The sequence below is a fragment of the Mustela erminea genome, chromosome 5, assembly GCF_009829155.1.
Source record: "Mustela erminea isolate mMusErm1 chromosome 5, mMusErm1.Pri, whole genome shotgun sequence".
NCBI lineage: Eukaryota > Metazoa > Chordata > Mammalia > Carnivora > Mustelidae > Mustela > Mustela erminea.
Genome location: NC_045618.1, coordinates 70,808,633 through 70,831,107, shown reverse-complemented (window position 1 = coordinate 70,831,107; position 22,475 = coordinate 70,808,633). Strand labels below are relative to the sequence as shown.

Here is a 22,475-nt window from a genome sequence, read left to right as displayed (position 1 = left end):
CTTCAAGCAGTTCTCTCTTTTTGTCTTAGTAGAATGAAGCAGAATATTCAGCACACTGGCTTTTGGACTACCTATTTATCGTATGGGATTTACATATATTTACAATTTATATGCATTGAATGTGTGTGTGGCTAGATCCTCATTCAATAAATAAATCCTTTAAAAAAAAAAAAAAACCTTCTCAGTTCACCTTAACTCTATCAGATCCGGTTACTACTAGGGAAGAGATAGTGAGGAAGGGACTGAGGAGTGAACTATAGAAGATTTTGCAGTGTTTCTCAAAAGTTATAGCCACACATCCACTTAGGGTGTGGGCTTTGAGTCTCCACACTGCCCTTACAGGAAAAACAAAAAATATGACATGAGTATGCATCATTCCCAGAATATTTCATCATCTAATTCAGAGGTTACAAATTCATGTGCTGAAAATGGCCTGGCAGGTGACATAACTGAGTGTAGCAGACCTGGAGGATAATGAAATAGGGAAGGGTGGGGACTGGGGCAAAGTGCATGCCTCCTGCCCCACCAAATGGGCAGCTGCCCCTCAGCACCAAGCAGATGCTCCCCCATGGTAATTAAGATCCAATCTTTGAGAGAAGCTGGGTGTCCATATGAAACATATGAAAGTTCCCAGTTGTTAAATGCTGTCTCAATTTTTTAAAAACAAAAAACACAGTGCAGGCCAGACGTAACCCAGGCCCTCAGGCCAACCACCATGAGTTCCTTCCTGTTCTGATCCTTCCTCTTGCACCTCCATGCTATGTGGTGACACAGCAGTGAAAAAGCCCAGCTCTGGGCTCTAGACTGAGGGTTACTATCCCAGTTTGATGAGAGGGTGATTAATAGCCTGCTTTGCACCAGAGACAGAAGTGGAAATTTACTTCTGAATTTTAATGTTCTTTAATTATGGTGAGGACCAGCTCTAGGAAACCGCTGGTTTCCTAATGGCCTCCTCCCAGTAAAGCAGCCATTGCCACATCATTTGGGGAGACTTCACGCAGGGCACAGAACTGGTTTCTCACAGAATGGCAGCTGAACCCAGGTTCTAGACTCCAGAGAAGCAGAGGAGTGTATCCTCCACACTCCAGTTCCACAGTTGTCAACTCTATTGAAAGAATCCTCCAAAGCTAGCATGCTTTTTAAAATTAATTAAATTTCCTCTTCAAGAGCCACATATTTTAAAAAGACATTAATTGATCTACAATATTGGTGCAGTGGTTTGCAATTTTCAGTGTCTCATGCCCTCTTCTCATCCAATCTTGAAACAGCCCCAAGAAGGAGATTTTGTGATAATCCTCATTTTGGGTGAGAAAGCTGAGATCAGACAGTTTCGGTGGCTTGCCCAAGCTCCGCAGAGTAAGTGCTTCTGTTCATGCTGCTTGAAAGGCCTTCTCTGGGGGTCCCTGGGTGGCTCAGTGGGTTAAAGCCTCTGCCTTTGGCTCAGGTCATGGTCTGAGTCCTGGGATAGAGGCCTGCTTCGGGCTCTCTGCTGGGCAGGGAGCCTGTTTCTCTTCCTCTTTCTCTCTCTCTCTCTCTGCCTACTTGTGATCTCTGTCTGTCAAATGAATAAATAAAATATTTTTTTAAGAAAAGGGCTTCTCTGTCCATCTTCAAATGGTCAATCAAGCAACCCATAGAGCAAGGCTTTGCCCCTGCTTTTTGTAAGAACCTATGTAGGAGAAAGAGACAAACAATACAGTTTCTTTCAAACCTCAGGAAAAAGCAGAAATAAACTCCACAAAATCATAGGAGAGAAGCTGAGACTCACAGGACTCTGATAAGTGCCTACTAGAACCCTTTGAGTTATGAATTCATAAAGGAAGTCAGGCTGAATACAGCCTGGTTAGAGAAAAACGATCATTAGATTTGTTTGTATATTTTTTTCCTCAGTTGTTTTTAGGTATATCTTGGCAAAATTTCCACCATTTCAGCTAATGAAGTTTTGCTTTGTTTTTTACAAAGAGTAATCTGTCTCCTAGAGCTGGAATGTGAGGCTCATTTTCCATCCCAAAAAGCAGACCCTCTGGAGGGAGGCAAGTGAGTCTCTTTCGCCACCTGGTGGCCATGTCTAAATGCGACACGGAAGAGAAGATGAGGAGTTGGTGTACAAAGCCCCTAACCACACATTGCATGGGTGACTCCATGTGACAGCCACGGGGAGGCCAGACCAGTCTTGGTATACTGACCCACAATCGTCATTTCTGATTAGAAACACATCACATTGAAAAGATCCCGAAAAACTGCTTTTATGTATTTGGAGTGAAGCATCACAAATGGAATACATGCCCTCGCCTGATCTGTGTCACACTCTTCTGCTTTCTAGTATTATCTTCACATCTTCCCCTAACCACAGTGCTGCTTTGTGAGGACTTAGATATTTGTATCCAGCATATGAACCACTTGAGCTGACTATACTCCACTTCCAAACATGAATTACTTGAGTCTTCTGGCCTTCAAACGTTGTTTTCACCTAATTATCGGGCTCCTAACTACAGCTATGAGAGCTTATCATTCAGGTCTGTTACTCCTGCATTCAAAAAAATTTTTTTAAGATTTTATTTATTTATTTGACAGAGAGAGATCACAGTAGACAGAGAGACAGGCAGAGAGAGAGAGAGGGAAGCAGGCTCCCCGCTGAGCAGAGAGCCCGATGCGGGACTCGATCCCAGGACCCTGAGATCATGATCCAAGTCGAAGGCAGCAGCTTAACCCACTGAGCCACCCAGATGCCCCTCAAAATATTTTTTAATTAATCCTTTCCTTCCTACTTCCATACCCCAATCATGGCTTTTATCACCGAATTCTGGATTACTTGACTTACTGAGTGCATTTGACTGGGGAATGACCACCCGTACCATGCAGCTCTGGTCCTAGGCATGAGGTAGACAGATGTGGGCACTTCCACCTTGGGCCTGGCACAAGACATATTTGCAAAAGGTTTCAGGTAAGAACTGAGTAATTCAGGTCGAGAAGGATGAGTAGCTTGCTTACTGGGCTCCCTGACATCAACCCTGTCCAGTTCAGCCCACCACGCCTCCTCTTCAGCCTGACTTCTCTCCTACATTCCTGATCCCAAAGTCTTCTGAGCTCCCTTCTTCATCCATCAGGTCATCTAGAGTCTGTGTGAATCTGCACTCAGAGACACAGGTGGGGTGAGGTCCAGTCCTGGCCTTAAGGGTCTCAGTGGGAGGAAGATTAGCAGATCCACAAGTGTGGAGAGAGCTGCTTGGGCTGGGATAATAGGCCCTCTAGGCCAGAAAGGCTGTGAGCAATTCCACTTGGTAGTGGGGAGAGCTGGCAAGTGAGGTTTCCAAGGGAAGGTTACATTCAAGCTGCTCTCTGAAGAATCCAATCTAACAACTAGAAGGTGGGGGAAACTAGAGGCAGACAGCATCCCAGGCAAAGGGAGCTGCAGGTGGAAAGGCACACAGGAATGCATGAGTGAGGGTCAGGGATGGCAGTCCTTCTGCATGGCCAGAGAGGAAGTACATGGTTAGTCTGACAATGACCCAGATTCTAAATGTATCCCTGGATGTGATGACCATATGTTCATCCCCACCACATGGATTTATCGTCCCTGAGGTCTACTAAGGCAATAAAACTAATAATAAGATTTCAGATGAATGGAATCCCAGGCAGCCACTTCAGACTATCATTTCACATGCCACTGCACTGATCTGGCTGGGGCTGCGTGGGGAATAGCAGTCATTGCTAATCAGGCTCTGAGCAAGGCTCATAGTCACAAGTCACAGTGAGGACCAAACTGGTGCAAGTTGTAGGAATGATGTGTCCATTGCTCCCTGATGGCTGCTGGAGTGCTGGTAGCTCATGTCTCAGAGGAGTTTTCCTCCATGATTCTCTCTCAGCTGAAGAGAGCCGCCTCATCTGAAGTCACGACCTCGTCCCAATGATGGAGGCAGGGAACAAAGCCAGGGCCCCTTAGTTTGATACAGAACAACTTGGAAAGATCACCCAGTTCCAGAGCCCCCAGTGAGATTGGCTGAGACCTTTGTCACATCTGTATCACAACCCAATTTCCTCTTCCAAATCCTTCACTCCACTGAATATGGTAGATCCCCAGAGCACTCCCCAGCACAAACATCTCTGTATCAGAATCTACTTTCCAGAGAACCTGATCTACAACAGAGAGCTCAGGGAAACTGGTTCCCATTCAAACAATGTCTGATGACATCAGCATAGTTTAAGAAAGACCTTTTCACTCAAAGGGAAGCTGATCAGCCATGGAAGCCCCATAGAAGTTATCACTGGCAGAGCTCACCCACTATGCTGGGAGAAGGAGACTCTCAGAGCCTCACAAGCTCTGTTTCCCCTGGCAGGACTCTTTCCTCCTAGGGAGATGGGTGTGTAGGGCTATTAGAATCTGGTGTCATTAAATGAAACCCACATTCTATAACTAACTCCTCTTTCTCTTTGCTTATGCTCATCAACAGACATTTTTTATTTCTCATTTGCCTTTCTGTGTGCCTCATTACAGAGAGAAAATGCCTGAATGTGCAGTCCATCTGGCAATTACAGTTTCTTATTTTCAATCAGCACATTGACATTTAGGCTTGGAGTCGGTCTCTTACAAACCCTGTTAGCTCGAGTGAACTGGTCGGTGCTGAGACAGTGAAGAGGACATATGTCCAAGCCTGCAAGGCAGAGATCAAGACTTGGATGGTGGTCAATTCACCATGACAACGCCTTTCTGGGGGTCCCATGGTAGACAGTCCACTGCTTCTTATGATATCTCTGCCTTGACTTTCAAATGTCTACCGCCTTAACCCAGAGGGAGCCCAGAAACAGTTCGGCTTCCCCCAGTGTAGCCACTTCTCAGTCCAAACCCTAGGAAGCAGACCTCTTCCCCATCCCCCACCCCAGAGGTCAGGGGAGATGACTGGAAGTTTGGAAGAGCTTTTTCACAAACAAATGAAACTAAAAGAATTGATAGCTACCCCACCCCTAGGGGTAAGCCATGGCTAAGGTCCTATCATGAGGAGATAACTGTCAATATATTTAAAAGCAACAATTTCCATAAATAATCCCTTTGGAATAAAGGAGAAGGTTTTGCTAGTAACTGCTTTCTGACTTCACTTAAAGCCTCAGCAGCAAAGTGATTGATGTTATAAGTAAAGAGCCAATGAAAATCGTCCCTGCTCAGCCTGTTTGGTGCCACTGAGGAACATCTACTCAGCCTTCCAGCCCCTGAGAGTAGAGGCCGGGAGGCCAGGTTATTGCTGTCCAGATCCCATCTTTGCAAAATGGAATTCTAGATATACATTTCCTGTCTCCCACAAGCTAGGTGTTTCTTTGGGGGATAGGGTAGGTATTTTTCAAGTCTGCTTTTGCAAATTGACTTCAAAATGGAATTTAGGGACTTGGTCTCATCTCTATACCACCTTTATCTCCTCCTTAATCTCCCTTCTCAAGCCCTATTATATCCATGCTTTCCTTCTGAAGTGTGGGTGCCCAGAGGAGAACACATGTAGCCTCTGGTTACTTGGCCCGTCCTCCAGGACAGGTCTATGTGCCACCTGGGCCTGGTGACATTACTTTAGAGGCAAGACCTGTCTCAGGGCAGCAGGGCTAGCTCCAATTATCTCCCCATGCTCATCTCCCACTCTTTAGAAAAAGAAGGCTCAGGGAACAAAGTGGGCAGGGGCCAGATCTAATTGCTAGACCAGTGTCCCTCCCACTGGGATATTCTGCTAAGCTGCTTTCACTCAGGCATGTGTCAGTCACATACTTAGTCAACCACTTAGTCAACAGATGTTCATGAAGGCCCTACCACTGGCAAGCGGAGAGCTGGGTTCACGAAAGGACCTGGAACAAGTGTTGGTGCTAGGTGAATAGAGCCCTAGGCACACCCAGGAGGACATGCTGGGGAGCCCCAAAGATGCACCCAGTGTCTGCAGGAAGCCATGGTTCCAATGCAACAGAAGAGGATTCTGAAAGGCTGGCCCAAGGGGCCAAGGGCAAATGTCCCCACCTCACAGCTTGGTTGAGGGCTGGCATTCACTCAGCCTCTAGTCCCTAAGGGCAGAGGACTGGCACAGGCAACCAGGACTGACTACCTCACCCGTAGGGCCTGGTGCAAAATTAAAAGTGATGCCTTTTGCTCAAAAATATTATGACTTTCAAGATAGTGATAGAGTATTAAACGAGGCATGGGTCCTACCAAGTATAGGGCCTGTGTGAGAGCCAAGGGCACATGTGCATGAAGCTGGCCCTGCTGCCCACCAACTTTACCATTTCATCCATAAAGCCGAGGACTGCCAGGCCTCACACTACTTAATCCAGGACTCTCCTGAACAAAAAAGGATGCTGAGGCCCAGAGAGACAAAGTCACTTGCTCACAGTCTCACAGCTGGTCGGGGGCAGCCAAGTCTCCTTAGAAAACAGCTCTGTCCTGCTTTTGCCAATCAGACTTACATCATATATATTTGTCTCTGCTGTTTGCTTCTTTCCTTCCCACTATAAAGCTGGATATGTATAAAATGAGGAGAAGAAAACATGTCTTCTTTAAACATAAAATAAGACCAAACCCTCCATCCACTGCTGCCCGGTGCTGTTTCTAGGGAAGCTGCCCAGGTCCACCTGGGAAGCCCGTCTGGCATCCAGCTGCTCGTGCAAGGCGCACGGCACTGCAGGGCATGAATGGCATCTTTCTAGAGTCTCATGGTCATCCCTGATGAGGGCGAGCAACTTCACAGCTTACAAATCAGGTCTCATGATCCCAAGGAGGAACAGGTCCAGCAAGCTTCTTTGTCCTTGGCTCTTCTGTGGGGCTGGGATGTCATGTTTTCACCACCAGGAGAACCCCAGAGTTAAGCATAGCAACCCTCCCACTATACAGAGGAGAGACCTGAGGCCCAGAGGCAGGATGTGGAGAGTTTGGGAAACTAAGGTCTCCTGGTCTCCAAATGCTTATCTCGGCTCAGGAACTGTACATGACCACACTCCTGGCTGTACTTTCTTCTCTACAACATGTGGAGGAGGGTGTAAAAGAAGGATGTGATGGAAGGAGATTCTAGGCCAGGTAGACCAGCCAGTTCTGCAAACTTTGCGGTATCATAGAAACTTCTGAGCCACAGTTTCCCCATCTAAAAAATGAGGACAGTAATTTTTTACCTGAAGGGTAGAATGAAATGAGGTGAGATGCCTAAGTTGCCCAGAAGAGTCCTGCCATTATAGTAGGTGCTCAACAAATGTTGTATTCTGATTGCCCTCCTTCCCTTGCTTGCCCTGAATCAGGAGTTCCAGCTGGGACAACACTCAGATTTGAATCTCTCTCATGTGAGTTAGGTGAAGTGTCTGAGCATCTAGTTTATCCCCCAATATATACACAGCTGAAGAGCTTTACAAGAAAATTTTTCAACCATGTACACAATTGGGGTTCTAGCTCATAGGGCAAACTGGGGGTCAGTGGGAGGGGAAAAAACAGAAGGATCCTCTTTTTAGAGTAGTGGAGGCCTGGAGTCACATCAAATGCCCAGAAATACTTAAGGGAAGAGGGAACCACGAAAGAGTTGCTATGACCCTGTGGCCTAGCTGGGGAAGACGAATAAGGTGGTGAAATCCAGGCATTCCCACACACAGCCCTCATGGACTTCTCAGGCTGCTGAGGCCTGTGATTGTCGCCCACCATGCTGCCACGAGAAAGCCTTTAGAGGCCCCTCTGGGGGGGTGGGTACACAAAGGAGAGGCAGCCCATCACCACTGTCACCAAAGCTGTTCCCTCCCAGCCCTGACACCGGACAGGTTCCCCCAGGGATGGCTGATGCTTCCCCAGCCCTGCCCCTTCACCTGCTCCTGATGCCTTTCAGTGACAAGGCATACCTGTCAGTGATTCCATGCACAGACTCTCCCCTTCCAAGTCAACAAGGAACCCTCACAGAGCAGTTTCGCCCAAACATCCCCCACATCCCTTACCCAACCATACCTCAGCCTCCACCTTGTCCAGGACACATGGATGGCATTTTCCCCTACAGGTGACCAAGGGCTTTGTGATTCGAGGGAAAATACACTCCACAGAGATCCCAAAGGGTGGGCACATATGACTTTGTCGACACTTTAGGAGACTGGGAACACTTCCCTCCGGTGGTCACTGGACTCTCAGGAGGCCTGATCCAAGGGGCAGGAGGTTCAGAGCAGGATGTGAGGTCAGGCAGCCCAAATTCTTGTTCTCCCGCTTACCATCTGGCTCCTCAGACAGGTAACTATGCCTCTCCAGGGCTGCTGTCTCAGCTAGGACATGGCTAGACTAGCGGCCCGTGTGGCGCCTGAACAAACGAGAGGGTGTGAGTAAAGGAGTCAGCACCGTGCCTGGTACATGGGGAGTCCTCAGTACACGCGCCAAGTGGCCGGCTGCCACTCTGCTGCTCTGGATAACCACCCGTGGTCCCATCCGCTTGCTCATGTGGTTGACCTTCTTCTCCACTCCACCCAGTCTTGATTTCCTTAAGTTCTGCTGAGTCACATCACTGGAAATGCTGTGTCTCCCACTGCCACAGGGCACATCCGCAGGTCTTAGCGTGCTCTTCAAGCTCTGTGTGGGCAATGCGGCCTCACGGACCGTCCAGCTCACCTCTCCTTGCACCTTCCTCCACACACACCTCACCCCTCCTGCCCCCATTCCTGCCGACTCCCAGAGATGGCCTCTCTGCTCTCAGTGCCTCTCCTTTGTGAAGCTTTTTCCTGCCCCATCCACAGAAACCCACCACAGGTTTGCGGTCCTTCAGTGCTAGCCTGGGACCTTTTCTCATAGCAGGCCTGTCACTGGGGCTGTGACACAGGCCTGTGAGCCCCTCAGAGCGAGGAACATGGCCCAGGTAATCTCTGCACACGTCCCCGGGCCCGATATAGAGTTGGGTGGGTGTTGTTGGATGGAGGAAACAGAATAATTAAGTAATTGTCTAATTATTCCAGACACGTGCAAGCCTCTGCCCTCTACATTTCAGACCCAGCATTTCTGAAAAACAGAAAAGGAAAGAGGCCAGACGCACACATTCCTATGCTCAAACCAGCATTTTGGGAGTAACCAGAAGCCAGCAGTGCCCCTTCCCACCCCCCTCGCACCACCACACCAGCTAGCATATCCATGCTGCAGTGCCCACTGAGGTCCACGAGAAATTAATCACACACAGCATTTCCCTACCTTTACCATTCTTTGGATGACTATGGGGTCACAAGGAGTGGTCAGCCACACAGCTCACAGCACCTCCCTGGGAAAAGCTGCCCTTGCAGACCCACCACCTGCAGCTCATCTGCAACCCTCACCCCACCCAGCACCTCTTCATTTCCCCAAGCACCAGGAGCTTCCCACAGCTTTCTGGTCCTGAGCAACCTCTCCTTTGTAGAAGCTCTTACCTCTGTCCCTGTGAATCCAAACCACCACTCTCTCTGCAGTGCCAAGGACTCTGATTCCAGACATACCCATTGGAGTCCCAGCAGAGGGAACAGGGAATGGTTGAAACCATTCACAAGAAGGATGAGCCCTGAGTTCTAGAGAATGGGTACTCTTGGGGAGAAAGGTGTGGGGAGGGGGGATAGGGCTTTGACTTAGCCATACTGTTTTATTTCTCCAAAGTGAGAGGCAAGGAATTCTAAATCCAATGTGGCAAATAGGAAGGGTCTCTATGGCTGGCTGTAATATTACGTGTGGGCATGTGTATGTATTTCATAATTTAATGAAAATTTTAAAGAACAAAAGCGCTTGGGGATAAAAGTACCACACACTTCAGGAGCGAACATTAAGCCAGCAGTGGTACTCCACTGAGGCCTCTGCTCATTCTTAGAGGTGGCGATCGTTCCGGCCTCAACCTGCTCCCCAAATTAGCCCTCCAGAGAGCCTCCCTCCCTTGCTCTTCCCTGGCCCATCCTGGGATCCCTATTCCTGCTGCCCTCCAAGCTACAGCTAATGCACTCCTTGCCTCCTGAAACCCAAACACCTCTCCTTACAAGACCACGCCTGACCCAGCCAGCTCCCAACTTCTTCCGCCATCAGCATACCCTTGCCTCCTGCAGAGTGGCTCTCAGCTGCTTATCACTGCCGGGTCACAAGAGCCTGGACTAAAAATCACAAAGGAAATGCCTACAGAAGCTGCAAACTTTCCTTCAAATCTCCCAGGAAGAACCAGCGTGAAGTCCCTGGAGCACAGTGTGAACCAGCTGCGCTACCCACTTGGGTTTCTGGTTTGGGGATGCTGTCTGGCTGGCCTTTGTAGCTCCTGGGCTGGTACACGTGGGACAGTAGGACTATAAGGATAAGGAGAAAGGAGAGGAGGAACCATGGTGGGCACCAGCTCCACAAAGGCGAGTCAGGATCACCTCTTGTGGGGACTTCCTGGAACTCATTATCTGCCTCATGGTGAAGGAAGCCCCTCCTGAACACAGCAGTTCCCAAACCCAGGGTGCCCTCTGTGCCCTCTGCTTTATCCTCTGGATCCTGCTCTTCCAGACCCCCTTTTTTCTCCTGATTCAGCTTCCTCTCCTTCTTTCTATGACTTCAGATAACAATCCTTCTCCATTATGCTGGCACCAAAATTTATTATGGTCACATAATAAACATAATAGCGGGAAGGGCTTTTTTTAAAAATAATTAAAAAAAACTCTTTAATGAAGAATAATCGACATAGACAAAAAGTATATATATATATATATATCACATGTGTTCAGCCCAGTGAGTTTTTACAAAGTGAACACACATGTGAAACAAATTCACAGGTTGAGAAGCATGAGTGAACCCCAGGAGTCCCACCTATAGCCTCTTCTGGGCACTGTCCCCCACACCGTGGGGGGTCCTTATCCTGACTTCTAATACCAAAACCAGTTATGCCTGTTTTGTACTTACCTACTGGAATCACAGGGTATGAGCTCTTTTGTATATAGCTGTTTTTGCTCAACATTGTCCTTCTGAGTTTCACCCAAACTATTGCTTACAGGTTTGGTTCTTTCTTCTCACTGTTGTATAGTATTCCATTGTGAAACTAAGATACATTTATTTATCCACCCTCTGCTGACAAGCATTTAGGCAGCTTCAGTTTGGACTCTTATGAATCATGCTATTAGGCAAGAAGGAATTTTTGTATTGCTTTATTATTATAGTTAAAAAAACACACATAATATAAATTTACCCCCTTAACAATTTTTAAGTATATAGTATGGTATTGTTAACTGTATGTATATTGTAGTACAACAGATCCCTTTTCATCCTGCATGGCTGAAACTCTATATTCAGTCAAAGAACAATGCTCCCCTCAGCCCCTGGCAACCACCATTCTATACTTTCTGTTTTTAAGAGTTTGACTACTTTAGACACCTTAGGTAAGTGGAATTAGGCAGTATTTGTTTGTTTGTTTATTTTTTGTGATTGGCTAATTTTCCCTTAGCATTCTGTCTTCTAGATTCATCCACATCATAACATATGACCGGATTTCTTTCTTCAAGCTGAATAATACTCCACTGTGTCTATGTGTTAGTGTGTGTGTTCATACTACATTTTCTTTATCCATTCATCCACTCTTGGACATTTAGTTTGCTTCCACACCTTGACTGTTGTGAATAATGTAATGGTGCAATGACCATAGGTGTGCTAGTATCTCTTCGAGATTCTGTTTTTAATTCTTTTAAGATTTTATTTATTTATTTAAGAGAGAGCTCGAGCAGGGGGAGGAGCAGAAGGGGAAGGAGAAAGAATCTCAAGCAGACTTCATGCTGAGTGCTGAGTCTGACATAGGACTTGATCTCGTGATCCTGAGATCAGGACCTGAGCTGAAATCAAGAGTCAGATGCTTAACTGACTGAGCCACCCAGGTTGCCCCTCAATTACTCATATACTCTCTTGGGTGTATGCATAAAAGTGGGATTTCTAGATCATATGATAGTTCTGTTTTTAGTTTTTTGAGAAATCTTCATACTGTTTTTCATAGCACCACCATTTTGCATTCCCACCAACAGCACACAAGGGTTCTAGTTTCTCCACATCTTCACCAACACTTGTTCTTTTCTGTTATTTTGATAGTGGACATCTTCCTGGGTGTGAGGTAATAGTTCACTATGGTTTTGTGTTGCATTTCTCTGATGATTAGTGATGTTGAACTTCTTTTCATGTTTGTTGGCCATTCATGTATCTTTTTTGAAAGGTCTATTCAAGTCCTTTGCCCTTTTTTTTTTTTTTTTTACAATACTGTACTGTATTTATTAAAAAAAATACACATGTAAGTGGATCAGCAGAATTCAATTCAGACCAAGGGTCAACAACACAAAGATGTAGTTGAAAGCATGGGACCCACAAGACAAAAACCCAGGACTAGCAGTGGAAGAGCTGTTTCCTTTGCCCGTTTTTTTGTTTGTTATTGTTGTTGTTGTTAAGTTGGAGGAGCTCCTTTCATATTTTGGATATTTACACCTTATCAGGTTTATGGTTTGCAATTTTTTTCCCATTCTATAAATTGCCTTTTCACTTTGTTGATTGTTTTCTTTGCCGTGTGGAAGCTTTAAAATATGATGTCATCCCATTTGTCTACTTTTGCTTTGGTTACCTGTGCTTCTGATTTTACATCCAAGAAATCATTGCCAATTCCAATTTCATGAAGTTTTCTCCTGTGTTTTCTTCTAGAAGTTTTAGTCTCAGGTCTTACATTTAGATCTTCAATCCACTTTGAGTTAACTTCTGTATAGGATATAAAATTAGTCCATTTTCATTGTTTTGCATGTGGTTATCCAGTTTTCCCATCACGATTTGTTGAAGAGATTATCCTTTCCTCATTACATTGTCTTGGTACCCTTCGTGAAGATCAACCATATCTGCAACAGTTTATGTCTGGGCCCTCTGTTCTGAGCTATTTCTATTCCATTAGTCTCAGTGCTAGTCTTTCTGCCAATACCATATTGTTTTGATTAACATAGTTTTGTAATATATATATTTTTAAAGATCTTATTTAAGAGAGAGAACACAAGAAGGGGAAGCAGCAGGCTGAGGGAAAGGGAGAAGCAGGCACCCTGTGGATCAGGGAGCCCAATGCGGGGTTCAATCCCAGGACGCCAGGAACATGACCTGAGCCAAATATTGTCACTTAACCAAATGAGCTACCCAGGTGCCCCGTAATATATTTTGAAATTGGGAAGTGTGAGGCCTCCAGCTTTGTTCTTTCTGAAGACTGAGTGTTTTGGCTATGCAAGGTCATTTGAAATGCCACATGAAACAGGCTTGTTTTTCTATTCCTACAAAAAAAAAAAAAAAAAAAAAAAAAAAAAAGGTTTTGACAGGAATTGCGCTGATCTACAAATTCTTTTGGGTAAATATGAGCATTTTTAACACTTACATGAAGTCTTCCAGTCCATGAACACGGGATATATTTCCATTTATTTATCTTCTTCCAATTAATTTCTTATTTTCTTTAATTTCTTTCAGCAACATTTTGTAGTTTTCAATGCACAAATCTACTGCTTACTTGGTGAAGGTTATAACTAAGTATTTTATCCTTTTTGATATAAATGGAATTGTTCTCCTAATTTCCTTTCAAACTGCTCATTGTTAGTGTTTAGAAATGTAACTGATTTTTTTTTAAAGATTTTATTTATTCATTTGACACAGAGAGATCACAAGTAGGCAGAGAGGCAGGCAGAGAGAGAGAGAGAGGAGGAAGCAGGCTCCCCGCGGAGCAGAGAACCCGATGTGGGACTCGATCCCAGGACCCTGAGATCATGACCTGAGCCGAAGGCAGCGGCTTAACCCACTGAGCCACCCAGGCGCCCTGTAACTGATTTTTGAGGGTTGATTTTGTAACTTGCAACTTTGCTGAATTCATTTATTCTAACAGGTTTGTTTTCTGCTGTTCAGGTTTTTTTTTTTTTTTAGTGTTTTGAGGTTTTTACATATAAGATCATGTCATCTGTGAACAGAGATTATTTCTTTCTGATTTGGCTGCATTTTTTTTTTCTTGCCTAATTGCTCTAGCTAGAACTAGGAAGATCTTTTTAAAAGCTCTGCCTGTGTCTCTGTAAGACTGCCTTCCTCCCTTCCTTAAACTCCCAGTATGTTGAACAAGCTCTTTTGGGTTGACGTGCAAAAGTCACAACTACTATTTGGTTAAGGCAGGAATTAGATTGAGTTTTATATAACCACAGAACTCACAGGCTCTTCTCACTATCTCTCTCGAGCTAAGAGATCTGTCATTATTAAAATGCATGATTAAATTGAACAGGTAATACCCATGAACTCATGAATGTAGATTCCTTTAAAAAAGGGAGCTCCAAGATCTGGTCAGTATTGACATGAATGGAAGAGCACACAGGGAGCTAGAATTGGAGCCAGGAGGGACTAGGGCCTTCAGGAAACAAAAAAACTGGTAGAGTTCTCTAGGCAAGGGGTGAAACAAAGGGGAAGAGAGCTGATGGGGGCTACGTAGACTTTGACTGAGTGACCACCTGTTTCCCAAATTCCCCCTCTTGGGGATATCACTAGTATGATTTTTGTTATATTCTGGTACCAACTGCACTGTTGTTGACTCTGTTTTTCTAAATATAAATACACTTAAAAGGAAACTTTATAGCTCTCCTCTAAATCCCTACCGGAATCATTTCCCACAAAGAGAATGTAGCTGTAGAAAATAAATACAATGAAAACAATGTCACTCATTAAATCCTGACTAAGTAGTTGTCTACTAAAGGATTCCAGCCTGGGGCCTATTTTTTCGTTAAAGAGTGAGATTCACATGAGTTAGGGAGGTGTGGAAAACATTACCACCATGCTGAATTTCTTCTTGATACAATTAGAAAGATTAGGAAGCAGTTAAAAGGAAAATAACTATTTCAACCTTGATTCAAAATTATTTTATGCTGGGTTGACGTGCCACCCAAAATTACCTCCCATACCTTCAGAGGAACATGTCCTAAAGTAAGGAAATTCTTAGGTAGAGCATCAGGTTTTGTCTTGTTTTGAGAAAAGAGCTCAAAGCTCCACCCCACAAAAGCCATGAGAAATGGGAGTTGTGGCTGAGAAGGGAATCAGGAGCACTTCTTGGCAGGTAACAGCATGGAAAGACATTAGGGGCTGTAGGGAGTGGAGCTTGAGAAAAGCAAATATTTCCCATTCCCATGATTAGCTAGGAGGATCTGTGGGGAAAGCAAGAGCCATTTAAAGGTTAGAGACAAGAAGAAGAGCTAGAAGATTCTGCTAAGAATTACTGGCTTCAGTTCTCTCTTCCCTCTGTGCTCTTCTTCCCTCTTCTTTTATTTCTCCCATCTTTCTTTCTCTTGATGGCTTCACTGATTATAGCTTACCTACCAATGTACATGAAGCTGTTAGTACTTTGCTGAGCAGTACAGTCAAAGAAGATGGTTAATGGCTAATCTTGGGGAAAATAGAACCTAGAAGCCAGAAACAAATAGGCTGAAATCTTGCCTCCCTAAAATGAAAATGCTTCTTTCTTGTATAGCAAAAAGCATGGTTAGAATCATAACATTTGACAACAAAAAACAACCAGAAAATATGTACAATGTAGGTAACAACCCAGAGGCTAATACCCCTATTACATAAAAAGAGCTGCCATAAATCAATGTGAAGATAATTTAAAAAGCTCAACAGAAAGATGAACCAAAGAAACGCATAAGGCATTTTCAGAGGAAGAAATGCAAATGGCTAATACATGTAATGAAATAAGGATCAGCCTCCCTAGTCATCAGAGAAATCCAAGTGAAAATAAGATGCTCTGTTGGGAATACGCAAAGACCTGACCATTGCAAGTGGAAGAAAGGTTTGAAGAGTCATTTTATACACTGTGCTCTAACATCTTCAGAAAATAATCTGATAAAGTCTATCCATATTTCAAATATATATATACACTTTGACTCAGAGATTCACATGTAGGAATCTGTCCTATGGAAATACATACAGTTCAAGGATATTTGTGCAAAGACAGTCACTAGAGCATTATTGATAATAGTACATGGTTATAAGCATCCTAATGTCTACCAAAAGAAAAATGGATATATAATAGTACAGAATATCTGTGTTATGAAGCAAAATGCATTCTACATAAAGGATGAACTAGAATTATATGTCATATGGATATTGTTGAGTGAAAACAGCAAGTTGCAGAAAATTGTATATAAATTCATAAATAAACCCAAAATAAGATAAAAATATTTCTTTTCAAGAATAGTGAACAAAGTGTACTTTATCTAATAATCAGTGCTTACATAGTTAATATTCAACTGATTTGCTTTTTTATATTCACACTCTTCCAGCAGTTGTAGTGCCTGTTGGAACACTAATCAAACATCCCCTCTGAATTTCCTTCAAATGGCTTGGTATGTTAAATTTGATGACTTTGAGAGTGTCAAGTCCTCTCCTTTCACAGGTATTTCACTCAGAAAAATAACTAGCAGTCCCACAATGACAAGAAGATCATAAGCACTATTTGTTATACTTTTTTAAAGAAAGATTTTATTTACTTATTTGACAGAGAGAAAAAGACGGTGAGAGAGGGAACACAAACGGGGGAGACGGAGAGAGAGAGAGAAGCAGGCTTCCCGCTGAGCAGGGAGCCCCATGTGGACCCAATCCCAGGAACCTGGGATCATGACCTGAGCCAAAGGCAGACACTTAACACTGAGGCACCCCAGTGCTCATATTTGTTATACTTTTATCTCCAAAAGTTGCCAAGTAATAAGTGATATGTAAGCTGTATCCAGCTCCAAAGGTAAACTTCTCAAAGAACAGTAACCTCCTAGCCAAAACAAATGAAGCTCCCAGTGCCCTGGAGAGTCATAACCATCGAAAGCTCTGGATGCTCATGAAGGAGGGTTCTCATAATAAGCCTGGCCTACAAATTCCCTCCGTCCCACACACCTGTCTACGCTGGTCCCATTCTCCACCCTGTTCTACCTCACTTCAAGCATAAGGGAAGTGAGGGAGGGAAGCATCCTAATGTGCCGTTAGGGCTTATACTTGAGGATTGAGAATGGAAGAAGAGTGGGTTGACAGGGACTTTCGCTCATATATAAACTTTTATATCATTTCAATATTTTCAATTAGTTTCTACCAACTCAATTTCAAAACATTTTCATGTATAGAACAACAGCACCCAAAAAGAATGACCAAACAGCTAACGGGGTGTAGGAGGAAAACTGCAACATGACAAATAAAGAAAAGGATGCTACTGGAGATTAACAGATATCAAGCAGCAAGCATTTAGCAAAAGCATATCGAAAGATGCAACCTCTTTTTATAACAATAATGGGTGATGCACTTAAAAAGAACTGTGAACAAGTAAACGCAAATCATTTTCTAAATGCTCTTGACCGTCGTTTCCACTGTCATTCTTCACCTTCACTCCTTGCTACTTTCACATGGTATTTATCACAATTTGGAATTATTTTAATTATTTGTCCATTTGCTTTTTTGTTTGTTTCTCTCCCACATGGAATATGAGTCCACAGGAATGGGGCCGTATCTGTCAATCACAGTCTCTGGCAAATAATAAGTCCTCAATTGTTGCATGAATGAATGGATGAATGAAAATAATAACAAAGATCTTTGTGCAAGGAAATAATCTCAGAACAATACATCATGAGACAAAAATAGAACAGAAAACTCCTTAGAGATCGAAAAGCCTGAAGGACATAAGAGAAATTTGGCAGATTATACAGAAGGTTTTCTTTCAATTCCTTAGTGAAGAGAAATTACAACTTAGTATCTTAGCTTTTCTGCCTTCATCAATACATAAAACCTAATAAATTGTTGTATATATATACATGTGTTCAAGTTAAATGTAGTATAAACTATATAGATTTTTCCATTCGTAATGTGAATTGGAAAGAGCATGGTTTTGGGGCCAGACCAATCTGGGTGTGAATTTCAGCCCCAACACTACGAAGGAGCATGTGTGATCCTGATTCAAACAAATTGTGAGGAAATATTTATGAGGCAACTGGGGAGATTAGAACACTGATGGAAAGTAAATAATGTTAGGGAGTTGCTCAGTTGGACAGGAGGTGCTAAAAGTATTGCGGTTTCATTTTAAAAGGGTCCTTGTTGGGGCACCTGGGTGGCTCAGTGGGTTAAGGCCTCTGCCTTCGGCTCAGGTCATGGTCCCAGGGTCCTGCGATCGAGCCCCGCATTGGGCTCTCTGCTCCGCCTGGAGCCTGCTTCCTTTCTTCTCTCTCTGCCTGCTTCTCTGCCTACTTGTGATCTCTCTCTCTGTCAAATGAATAAATAAAATCTTTAAAAAAAAAAAAAAAAAGGTCCTTGTTTACAGAGACAGGCACTGAGGATGAAATGGTGTGATGTCCGGGATTCACTTTAGAGTAATTGAGGTGGAGCTAGCTAGGAGAATGAGTAAAACCAGACAGATGGATTGATGGCTGTTGAAGCTGGGTATTGCTTGCATAGGACTTCACGATTCCATTCCCTTGCTTTTCTATAAATTTGAAAATTCTTCATAATCAGAGGTTAAAAAACAAACTGGTATGAGTAAGGTTAGAATAATACACTAGTTAGACACATGGATCAGTGGAATAGGATAGAGACCCCAGAAATGAACCCACATTTATATGTGCAATTAATCTATGACAAAGGAAGCAAGAATATACAGTGGGGAAAAGACAGTCTTTTCAATAAATGGTGCTGAGGAAAAAATGGACAGCTACATGTAAAAGAATGAAATTGGAATTGGACTACTTTCTTACACCATACACAAAAATAAATTCAAAATGGATTAAAGACCTAAACCTGAGGCCTGAAGCCATAAAAATCTTACAACAGAACACAGGCAGTAACGTCTCTGACATCAGCCATAGCAACACTTCTCTAGCTACATCTCTTAAGGCAAGAGAAAGAAAAGCAAAAATAAACTCTTGGACTATATCGAAGTAAAAAGCTTTTGCATAGCAAAGGAAACCACCAACAAAACAAAAAGACAACCTACTGAATGCAACAAGATACTTGCAAATGATATATCTGATAAGGGGTTAGTATCTAAAATATATAAAGTAATCCTACAACTCAACAGCAAAATACCAAACAATCTAATTTAAAAATGGACTGAGGACCTGAATTGACATTTTTCCAAAGACATACAGATGGCCAACAGACACATGATGATCACTAATCATCAGAGAAATGTAAGTCAAATCCACAATGAGATATCACCTCATGCCTATTAGAATAGCTAAAATCAAAAAGACAAGAAATACCAGTCAGTGTTGGTGAGGGTGTAGAGAAAAAGGAACTCTTATGCACTGTTTGTAGGAATGTACATTAGTACAACCACTGGAGAAAACAGTATGGAGGTTCCTCAAAAAATTAAAAGTAGAAATATCATATGATCCAATAGTTCTACTATTGAGTATTTACTCAGGGTAAACAAAGAACACTAACTCTAACACTAACACTAACTAACAAAAAGATATATGTACTCTGATATTTATTACAGCTTTATTTACAATAATTGAGACATGGAAGCAACCTAAATGTTCATTAATAGGTGACTGGATAAGGAAAGTGGATATATATATATACATATACATACATTACACAGTCATAAAAAAGGATGAGATCATGCCATTTCAGACAAAATGGATGGAGCTAGAGGTATTATGCTAAGTGAAATAAGTCAGATTGAGAAAGACAAATACCATAGGATTCCATTTATAAATGGAATCTTTAAAAAAAAGGATAAACAAACAAAAAGCCAAATCAGAACTATAAACACAGACAGAAAACTAATGGTTGCCAAGGGAATGGGCATGGGAGGCTAGGGAACATGGCTAAAGGAGAGTGGGAGATCCAGGCCTCCAGTTATGGAATGAGTAAGCCACAGGAATAAAAAGCAGAGCATAAGGAATACAGCCAATGATATTATAATAATGATATAATAAGACAGATGGTAGCTATACTTGTGGTAAACATAGCATAATGTGTAAACTTGTCAAATCACTAAGTTGCACATCTAAAATCAATGTAATATTCTATGTCAACTATATTTTAAAAAGACAAGAATAACACACTCAGTAAATTTTAAACCTCTGCACCTCAGTTTCCTTACCTATAACATTAGGATAATAACTATGCTATAGGTTGCTATGACATTGAAACAATGTAATACAGGTATCAAACCTAACAGTGACTGCTACATACGGCTCATTACTATGAGCAATTATTGTTATTAATATTATTACCATGGAAGAGATAAATCTGGACACATATGTACCAAATGTTAACAATCTATGTAAAGGGATTATGAGTAATTTTAATGTTTTTTTCTTTTGTTTAATTATATTTTCTGATTTTTTACCAGTGAATATGGATTATTAATATAAATTAAGCTGAATGCTGTTTAAAATCCTTTTATGTGTGAAATGCAATTATCTAATGAAAGTCTGATAAACATAAAATTGAATTCATCATAAATTGAAAGCTAGCCAGGGCCAAAGAAAGGACAAGTCACAGGAAGGGAGGTGGGCCAGGTCCAGGGGACTAGACAAGCCGAGAAGAGTCAGTGAGCCCTTCAGAGGGGAAAGAGGCGTCCAAAAGCTCTCAAGGACAGGCTGCCCTACACAGCAGAACTTTCTGTTTCCTCATTCTTTCCCTCTGCTACAGAGGTTCTGTCCTGGCCTGGCCTTTTTATTCTCAATGCATGTTCTCCTTAGTAGAAAGAAGACCCTTGAAGATCCTCAGTTGTCATCCTCCCAAGAAGAGCTCCCACCCACAGTTCCAGTCCCTATTGCTGCCCAAGCGGTCCCCCAGCTGCCTGCAGAGCAATTTCAATTGCTTCCACCTTAAATCTCAATACATCTGCAGTGGCAGAATCCTCTCCCATCCCCACAATGACACTTAATGACTGCCTTTCCAGTTCCACTAGGCCTCCAGTCTCCCGGGTGAAAACCTCCCTCACCTTCTGCTCTCACAATTGATTCTACTTGACGAGAGTGATACAGTAGGCAATTATGTGTCACGGTTAGAAAGATGAAAGAAGATATGTGGGCTCTGCTCTCAGGAATCAACTGCTTCTCCCAGTATCCCTGCCTAGAGTATCATTTGATCATTTTTTTTTTCCTTCAGTGAACTCCTATCCACACTTCAATATCCAGTCAGATGTTTCTTTCTGACACCTTTTCCAATTTCTTCCTCTGAGACACCTGTTGTCTTGTATTATGATTAACTGCTGGGCAAGAGGCTGCCAATTGTCCCCCAATATTTAGTATCTCCTTTTCTCTCATAGCAATAGACTCCCTAAATATTAGCATAAGAATTGACCTCCCAGAATAAAGATTACATCTCCTTGCATCCCTTGCAGTTAGTTCTGACCAATGACTGAATTTTGGTCAATGGAATGTGAAAGAAGTGAGATAGAAAACCTCCAGGGAGAAACTCTGAAGAGATGTTATACAGTCTTCTTACCCACTTCTTCCAACCATCTGACTGGAGCAGAGATGTAGTAAAAGCCATATCAGTTCAGGCAAAACAAGTCAACCACTGAGGAGCACAGCCACCACACACACTGGGATGCCTACCTCCCGCCTGTTAAATAAAAGAGGAATAAACCATTTTATTTAAGCCACTATTATTCTGTGTCTTTGCAACAGGCAGCTAAATGTATTTCTTAAATAATATACTTGCCTGATCCCCGCTCGCCCCTGCCCCGCCAAGGCTGTGTAATTCTTTTTTTTTTTTTTTTAAGATTTTATTTATTTATTTGACAGAGAGAGATCACAAGTAGATGGAGAGGCAGGCAGAGAGAGAGAGAGAGGAGGAAGCAGGCTCCCTGCTGAGCAGAGAGCCCGATGTGGGACTCGATCCCAGGATCCTGAGACCATGACCTGAGCCGAAGGCAGTGGCTTTAACCCACTGAGCCACCCAGGCGCCCAAGGCTGTGTAATTCTTGAAGGTATTACATGCATGTAAATGGCATCTCCAAATAAGAGGGAGAAAAACATGAAGCAGATGACATGTTTGAAGACACAATGAATGAGAATTTTCTAAAGCTGATGAAAAATCTCAAGCTATATATTTAAGAAGATATGTGATCTCCAAGCAGAGAAAATACGAAGAAACTCACACCTCCACACATCATAATAAAGCTTTTGAAAACCAAGACAAAGAGAATATCTTGAAAGCAGTCAGGAAAAAAAAAAGACACTTTACTTGCCCAATACTTTGCACAGAGCAAGTCCTGCAGAAGTAAGTGTTTAACAGGGGAATGATAGCTTGGGTGAGTGTCTGATAGACTAAGATCCCCTTGTTGCCCAACATGCTGTGGTAGAAACAACACTGACAAGGGCATCAGGAGACCAGAGTTCCAATTCCTGCTCTCCTTTAATTAGCAGCACAAAACTAGACAACCACTTCCCCTCTAGACCTCTGCTTCCTTGCTATAAAGGGAGGGAGCCAGATTTCTGCTCTGATAAAGCGAGTAACTTGTTGCAGACCAACTCTCTCACTGAGAACATCTCAAAAAGCTGGACAAGAT

The 22,475-nt window shown here is 43.0% G+C and overlaps 1 long non-coding RNA gene across 2 annotated transcripts in view; it reads right to left on the bottom strand.

Moving 5' to 3' along the window:
* The window catches only part of LOC116591069, a 172,558-nt gene that overhangs the window by 109,877 nt on the left and 40,206 nt on the right, over positions 1 to 22,475 (bottom strand). For both annotated transcript variants that reach the window (XR_004285833.1, XR_004285834.1), the window contains one exon: positions 21,407 to 21,526. This is a non-coding gene — a long non-coding RNA (uncharacterized LOC116591069). The remainder of the gene's footprint in view (positions 1 to 21,406; positions 21,527 to 22,475) is intronic.